The sequence below is a fragment of the Chrysochloris asiatica genome, unplaced genomic scaffold (genome assembly GCF_000296735.1).
Source record: "Chrysochloris asiatica unplaced genomic scaffold, ChrAsi1.0 scaffold00040, whole genome shotgun sequence".
NCBI classification, from domain to species: domain Eukaryota; kingdom Metazoa; phylum Chordata; class Mammalia; order Afrosoricida; family Chrysochloridae; genus Chrysochloris; species Chrysochloris asiatica.
This window is the reverse complement of record NW_006408558.1, coordinates 11,289,378-11,298,560: the sequence shown is the minus strand read 5'-3', so window position 1 is coordinate 11,298,560 and position 9,183 is coordinate 11,289,378.

Here is a 9,183-nt window from a genome sequence, read left to right as displayed (position 1 = left end):
ACACACAGCTCTCTCAGTTGATGGGTAGTAGGGTGGCCATTAAGAATTAACTGCCAGGTTAAAGAAGCAGAGCAATGAATTCTGCCTTTATGACATAAAGGCAGAGCTTGGGACATAAATTTAACAGAAATTCAGTTTTCTGATGAGATAAGAAGCTAAGACCTTCGCCAGGGCAACTGGACAAGCAAATAAAATAAAAGGCATCCAGATTTGGAAAAAGAATAAGTCATATTTGCATAATGTATAATTTTGGATATAGAAAATCTTAAAGAATCCACTAAGAAACTATTGGCACTAATAAATTCAGTAAGGCTTCAAGGTAAAAGATCAGTATACAACTTCATTTGTATTTCTATACAGTTGTGTAGGTGCCATCAAGTCAGTTCTGAATCATAGTGACCCTCCATACAACAGAATGAAATACTGTCAGGTCTTATGCCATCCTTATAACCCTTGCTATGTTTGAACCCAGTGTTTCAGCCACTGTGCCAATCCATCTCATTGAGGACCTTCCTCTTTTTCTCTGACCTCTACTTAACCATGCATGGTGTCATTCTGGGAGTCCTGGTGTGGTGTGCTGGACCACAAGTTCAGTTTGAACGCATGATGTCATTATTATGGTGGTTGGCAGTTATAAAGTCAGTTCCGACTCATCAGACCCTGTATAAGGTTTACCGAGACTGTAAATCTTTACAGAAACAGAAAAGCCTCATCTTTCTTCCACGGAATGGCTGGTAGCTTTGAACTGCTGTCTTTAAGGTTAGCAGCTTGACTCATAACCACTACGCTACCAGAAATCCTAGCAGTGAATAAACTAAAAATAAAATTAAGAAAATAATTCCATTTACAATAACACCAAAAAGGACAAAACACTTTGGAATCATTTTTTATTGTAAAGTTTATCCTCTGAAAAATACAAAACATTGTTGAAAATTTTTTTTAAAAGACCTAAAATAAATGGAAAGAATTCCATGGAAAGAAATCCAGGCTCATGGATTAGAAGGCAATATCATTAAGATAAACACACTATCCAAACTGATCCACAAATTCTATGCAATCCCTATCAAAATCCCAGTCGACTTGTTTGCAGAAAATAAAAAGCTGGCCCTAAAATTGGAGGCCTGGTGTGGTGTTGTAGGATAATGCATTGGGATGCAAGGTTGATTTGAACCACAAGGTTAGTGGTTCAAATTCACCAGCCGTTCATTAAAAACCCTATACAGGGTTTCTATAAGTCAGAATCAACTTGACAGCACTTAAAAAAAAAACAACAACAAAATTAATATGGACTTAAGGCTTGGCACTGTAATATCAGCACTGGACTGCGAACCACAAAGTCAGCAATTCAAACGCACCAGATGCTCTTTGGAAACGCTATACAGAGTCACGATGAGTTGGAACAGGCTCGATGGTACTTAACAACAACAACAACAACAAAATTAATGTGGAAATTCAAAGGACCCAGAATACCCAAAACAATCTTGAAAAAGAAGAACACAGAAGACTCACACTTGCTACAAAGCTGCAGTAATCAACAGTGTTATACTGGTATAAGAATGAACATATAAATGGATTTTCAACAAAGGTGCAAAAAACATTCAACAAGAAAAGAAATCGTCTTCTCAACAAATAATATTGGATCAGCAGATAATCTACATGCAAAAGCATGAAGTTAGATGCATACCTCACACCATACAGGAAATTTATCTGAAAATGGACCAAGGACTGAAAAGAACTAAAATCATAAAACTCTTAGAAGAAAACATAAGGATAATGCCTTGAGATCTAATTTTTTTTTGACAATTTGATCTGTAGATATGATATAAAAAACACAAGCAACAAAAGAAAAGGTAGGAATATTGGATTTTACCCAAATTAAAAACTTTTGCACTTTAAGAGACATCATCAAGAAAGTGAAAACACACCAACAGATTGGGAGAAAAAAATTGAGTATCCATATATCAGATAAGAACTTAATATCCAGGTTATACAAAGAATGCCTACAACTCAGCAACAAAAAGAGAGACAATTTAAAAATGGACAGAGCACTTGAGTAGACATTTCAACAAAGAAATAGAAATGACCAACAAGCACATTAAAAAAAAAAAAAAAAGCTCAATATCCTTAGGCATTCAAGAAATGCAAGTCAAAACCACAATGAGATATTACTTACACATGCTAAGAAATCTGTGATTTTAAAAGCTGTAAACAACAGGAGTTGGCAAGGATGGGGAAACATTAGAACCCTCCTCATCCACTGCTGGTGGGATTATAAAATGGCACAGTCACTATGGAAAACAGTTGGACCGTTACTAAAAAAAGTTGAACATAAAACTAACATGTTGTTGTTGTTATGTGCCGTAAAATTGGTTCCGACTCATAGCGAACCTGTACAGGGTTTCCGAGGCTGTAAATCTTTACGGGAGCAGAAAGCCTCATCTTTCTCCCGCGGAACAGCTGGTAGTTTCGAACAGCTGACCTTGCGGTTCGCAGCCCGATTCGTAACCACTACGCTACCAGAGCTCCTTAAAACTAATATATGATCTAGCAATTCCATTCCTAGGGATAGACCAAAAAAATTGAAAGCGACCCTTGGAGTAGCTGGTGTGTTAGAACAGCAGACCTTTCAGATAACACTTAAGTACTTTAACCACTGTACCACCAGGACTTTTTAATTAGTCATTTGGAAAATGCTAATCAAAACCAAATGAGCTACCATGTCAAACCTATAATTTGAAAGGATGGCTATAATTAAAAAGCCAGATAATACCAAGTATTGGAGAAGCTGTGAAAATATTGGAACCCTCCTACATTGCTGGAAGGAAAGTAAAATGGTGCAGCTGCTTTGGAAAACACATGCCCAGGCAACGTCACTCCTAGAAAAATGAAAATACATATCCACAGAAACTTGTCCACAAATACTCATAGCAGTATTATTCACGACAGTCAAAGAGTGAAACAAGCCAGATGTCCACCAACTAATGAACAGATAAATAAAATAGGACATTTCTGTACAATTAAATATTATTCAGCAATAGAAATAAATAAAATATGGTGGCACTGTGAGTTAATGCACTGGACCGCAAGGTCGGTGGTTCAAGCTCACCATCTGGTCCTTGGAAACCCTATGCAGGGTTGCTATGAGCCAAACTGACTTGAAGGCACTTAACAACATGCTACAACATGAATGAACATTTAAAACATTAAGCTAGATGAAATAAGTTGGTCACAAATGACTACTTATTGTATGATTCCATTTATAGGAAACGTCTAAAAGAGACAAATCGATAGAGACAGAAGGATTAGTGACTGTCTATGATTGGAGGAGTCCTGGTGTGGCGCTGTGGGCTAATGTGTCAGATTGCAAAGTCATTTGAATTGCAAGGTCGGTTCAAGCTCACCAGCTGCTCCTTGGAAACCCTTTACAGGATCGCTATGGGTCAGAATCGACTAGACGGCACTTGACAACAACAACAACAAGATTAGAGGGGATGTTTATGTTGGAAGGTGATGATTAAAGGGTATGGGCTTTCTTTTTAGGATAATGAAAAGGGTTTTTAATTGATTGTGCTGATGGATGTATTTATTATTGTTGTTAAGTACCGCACTGTGGAGTTGGTTCTGACTCATAGTGACCCTGCACAGGGTTTCTAAGGCTACAAGTCTTTATGGGAGCAGAAAGCCTCAAATTTCTCCCATGGAATAGATGGATGTACAGCTGTGAATATACTAAAAGTTATTGAATTTTCACTTCAAATTGGTGAATTGTGTGCTTTGTGACTTATATCTCAATAAAGCTGTTTATTTGAAAAGCCAAGAGTTTTTCCCTATGCTGGTTTCCTGGGGTGGCACTGTAGAATAAGCACTGGACCTCAAGGTCTGTTTGACCAGAAAGGTCAGCGGTTCAAATTCACCAGCCTCTCCTCAGAATCTCTATACTGGGTCTCGATGAGTCGGAACTGACTCGACAGCACTTAACAGCAACAATAACAAGTAGTATGTGGACTCCTGGTCTAGCGCTATAGGAGAAGCACTCAACTGCTAACCACAAGGTCGGCAGTTAATCCCACCAGCCACTCCTTGGAAACCCTCTACAGGGTGGTAGTTGTAGTGGTTTTGTGCTGTGGAGTCGGTTTCAACTTATACAACCCTGTATAAAGGTTTCCGAGACTGTAAATGTTTACAGGAGTAGAAAGCCTCATCTTTCTTCCATGGAATGGCTGGTAGTTTTGAATTGCTGACCTTGAGGTTAGCAGCCTGACTCATAAACACTATGCTACCAGAGATCCTTTATACAGGGTCACTATGAGGCAGAACTGACTTAACAACACTTAGCAAACAAACAAACAAAAAGTACTAGTTAGGAGTCCAGGTGTGGTGCTATAGAATAAGCACTGAACTACTAACCACAAGATTGGAGGTACAAACCCACCAATCTATTCTCAGAAACCCTATAGATTTTGGCTGTGAGTCAGAACTGACTCAACGGCATTTAACAACAACTAGTTAACTGGAAGTACTAGTTAACTATTTACCATCATTTGACCGGTCTCTATTCTTGTTGTTGTTAAGTGCCATCGAGTTGATTCTGACCCATAGCGACCCTGCATAGGGTTCCCAAGGAGCAGCTAGTGAGCTTGAACCACCAACCTTGAGGTTCAAACCAACCTTGCAGTCCAGTGCATTAGCCCACAGCACGACACCAGGACTTGATCACTGTAGGGTGTCCTAGTTAATATTTAGATGAAGTTTTTCTTTGTCTTTTAATTTTAGAAAACGCATCAACAAACCTAAAAAGGTTGAGCTGAATGGTGGCAATGGAGCCAAAACCAGATCAGAACTCCAAAGGATTGTATTCCTATAGCTGAGGAGGGAATGAGACATGGACCACAGGTGAATGACAAGCATTTTCAAGCCCAGCATTTTCACAGGGTTAAATGAATAAACTCCTGTTTTAAAATGTAATTGAAGGTTCCAGTGGAACAGCATCACATTTTGTTCACCATTTTCTGAAAACAGCCCGACCTTCCAGGCCTTCTGGTAATAGGACCACTGATTGGCACTGGTCTGCCAGGGTTAGGTTAAACCATAGAAGTTGCCAGCTTTGCAGGTTAAAATTGGTTGAGTATCAGCAATTTCATCTGCTTTAATCTCATCAGACTGTGGTTGATGATGACGGAGCAGTTACCAGGACTTCACTGCCTCTGAGCTTGTCCTGAGCTTGTCTGTACAGGTGTCTTCTGTTTGATGTTTCTAGCTCACTCTTTTTAATTCCCAGATGATTCCAATACCTCTTGGCATGGCTGAAAGGTTGGCAGCCTCTGTGCTTATTCCTTATTCCCAGACAGAATGTTTTCAGCAGTTACAACACCGAAACTTCTTTCTCACGTTGCTTGGCTTATAAAACATTTGTCCAGTTTTGCTGGGAATGCATCTGATTACAATTTCTTTGCTAATGTTCCAAACAGGATGATGAAATTCAAAAGTTGAAAGATTTCACCCTACACTATAGCCTCATGTTATAGAGAAAGCAACTAAGACCAGACAGGTGAAGTGCAGGGATATTAAGATTTTTGTATGACACCCACATCATATATTTGTTGTTGTTGCTGTTAAGATCTGTCAAGTCAATTCCGAAATGCACTTATTTTCATTAAGTATTTCACCTACTAAAATTGACATGATTTTCATCATGTTGATTTTCAAATTATTTGTCCATGAGTAATACCTAATCATGAGGATGGTGCCTGGATAGTTTTGTTCTGTTTACATGAGTCTGCTCCTAACAATAACAACAATAATTATGCATCATTAATACCGATTTCTCTATAATCATTAGGCCTACTTGGGAAATTCTATAAAGTAAGAAAATCTAATCCACTTTTTGAATTCTGGACTTTAAGAAAAAAATCAATACTTAAAAATGAATCCATTGGAAACAAAGTCTGGAGGTGTGCCAATGTAGAGAAGAAACTTGAGAACCTGCTGAGCAAAGTCAGTAGCTTCAAAAAGGCAAATACTGTGTTTGTGAGATCTCACTTATGTGAAATAAGCAAATATGTAGAAAACAGAGATTCTTGCTGATTACCAGTGGTGGGAGGGAGCTGGCCAGGGGAGTTCTTCTCAGGGGGCATTGATTTTATGTTAATGGTGATGGAATGTTTTGGGAAAGGAGAATGAGAATGATTGTACAATCTGAAGAACTGAACTCGATATCACTGGATTGTACATGGAGAAATTGTTAAGAGGGCTCATGCTTTGGTATGTAAATATTCATCACAATTGTTTTAAAAGAGAAAAAAAAATTCATGAACTAGACAAAAGAATATTTTTCTAGACAGAGATTTTTCTCTTTCAGTTTTGTGGTGTTGAATTTGGAGGCAATATTTTCTCTTGTTTCCACATACCCTCTCCCTGTCACCTCTTCAACTCCAGCATCCTTCTGTTTTTGTTGTTGTTTAGTGCCGCCGAGTTGGTTCTGACTCATAGCAGCCCTGTATAGGGTTTCCAAGGAGCAGCTGATAGGTTTGAACCACCAACCTTGTGGTTCCCAGTCCCATGCTGATCCTGCAGTGCCACACCGGGAGCCTGAAAGGATGGTAGACCAGGTACTACACCTCTTAAGCACAACAGAAAGGGTTCCTGAGTGAGGTGATGTGCACAAGATATGCAGTTAGGATGAGCGGAAGACTTTTAACTCCAAAATGCAGGCTTCTTCTGTGTTTATTCAGTACTAGGGTCAGTGGCAACTCTTTATTGTTTAAATGTGCTGATTCTCTCCTCTCTGCCTTGAAAAGCCTCCTGGTTTGTACAGTCAACTCTGTCTTAAGTTATAAAAGCCAAGATGGATGCTTTTATTGTTCTATCATGTTCTTGGGGTTCAGACTGGCAAACATTCACAGAGTGGATAAGGAATGCTTGCTGGACCTGACTTCCGGTATGTTCCCCAGCTCCCTGGAGACTTGAAGCTCAAATAAATGCTTCTGTCAGTAGGCTGAGCTCCCAGCTGTGCAAATTGGTCACAGATGTAATTGCATTTGCCCTCTGCCCTGGAGAAAAACATGCCTGTGGTTGAGGGTGTAGACGTCTCCGAATGAAAGACATTACTTCTAACTCCGAGTAATAGCCGTGAAGCCCAAAATAAGCTGTCACAGGGATACATCACAATGTTGCCAGTAGTATAGGACTGTTGCTAGCCAGAACAGCCAGAATCCTGGTCTGGGCAGCCAGGGTCCATTTCATTGACTAGTCAGGCATAGTCAAGAACCACACTTTTCCACTGGCTCCTTATACATCCAAACATGATTCCTCCCTGACCTTTCACCACTCCCTAATGCCCACAGGACCTGCAAAAAGCTCCCATTCCAAGTGTGTTGAAATGCAGGCAAGAGCAGCCCAGTACATCAACACCATCCCAGCTGCAATTGTTAGAATAAAAATAAATGTGGGAATATGTTTGCTGAACCCATCCAAAACTTTCACCAAATCACATTTCAACAGTGTCTGGCACAGACATGTGATTCTGAAGACTTCAGCCGGAGGTGATGAAGTTGAGTTGAATGATCGTTCCTGAACTGAGCATAAGACAACAAACAACAGAACCTGGTAGTTTTGTCAACTTCGAGCTGTACTCCTTAGGGTTTTCAAAGGTTTGGAAGTAAATCACCAAGACTTTCTTTCAACCAGAGGATTCAGACCACTCGTCTTTGGATTAGCAGCTGAGTGGTTACTCCTTTATACTACACAGGCTCTCCAGGATGGAGAGTGAGGGACACTCTATATTTTGCTGGGATCGAAATAAAGAGAAACATGGTGTGACCATTCCTGAAAATAGTACAAAGAATTATTCACCATGGCAACGTTCCAAATTGGGGAAGACTTTGTTGAGACCATGACCAGGCAACTTTTGTTCAGGAGCTGCTGGGTAGAAAATCTTCAGGAAATTCAAGATTGGTTAAATAAAATTCAAGATGGAACATCTTATTCCTCGACTTTTCACTCTAGTTAGAAAACTGGCCAGAAAGTATGTGCTCCTGGCCCTTGGACAGAATTGCATGTCAGTGTGCCACCTAATATGAGGGTATGGTGGCCACAAGTGCAGGCTTTGGGGTCAGGCTGCTGGCTTTGAGTTCAAGTTCTATCACCAACTAACTTTGGACCTTGGGATTTAACCTCTTCATTTGTAGAACAGAATCATACAAGTCCATACTTTGGAATGTTCCATATTGAAACATGATGAAGAGCACCATAATACTGTCAGATATAGTGCCGGATGATGAGCCCTGAGATTGGAAGGCACTGAAAATACCACTGATGAAGAGCTGCCACCTCAAAATAGAACTGACCATGAGCCCTCAGGACCTTCATTTGCTGATGGGGCACAACTCAAAATTAAGAGAAATAGCTGTAAATATCCATTAATAATCAGAACATGGAATGTACTAAGCACGAATTAGGAAAATTGGAAATTGTCAAAAGTGAAATGGAATGAATAAAAATTGATATCCTAGGCATTACTGAGCTGAAGTGGACTGGTGTTGGCCATTTTGAATCTGACAGTCACATGATTTACTATGCCAGGAATGACAAATTGAAGAGGAATGGCATCACATTCATCATCAAAAAGAACATTTCAAGATCTGTCTTGAAGTACAATGCTGTCTGTGATAGGATAATATCCATATGCCTACACGGAATACAAGTCAATACAATTATTAATGAAATCAATGCACCAACCACTAAAGCCAATGATAAAGAAACTGAAGAACTCTGGTAGCATAGTGGTTACGAATCGGGCTATGAAACACGAGGTCAGCAGTTCAAAACTACCAGCTGTTCCACAGGAGAAAGATAAGTCTTTCTGCTCCCATAAAGATTTACAGTCTCGGAAACCCTGTACAGGATCGCTATGAGTCGGAACCGGCTCCAACAACAACAACCAACTTCTTTAGTCTGAAATTGACTTAACATGCAATCAAGATGTATTGATAATTTACTGGTGATTGGAATGCAAAGGTTGAAAACAAAGAGGAAGAATCAGTAGTTGGAAAATACGGCCTTGGTGATAGAAACGATGCTAGAGATTGCATGATAGAATTTTGGAAGATCAATGACTTCTTCATCACAGATACCTTTTTTAAACAACATAAAAAAGACTATACACATGGACCTCACCAGATGGAA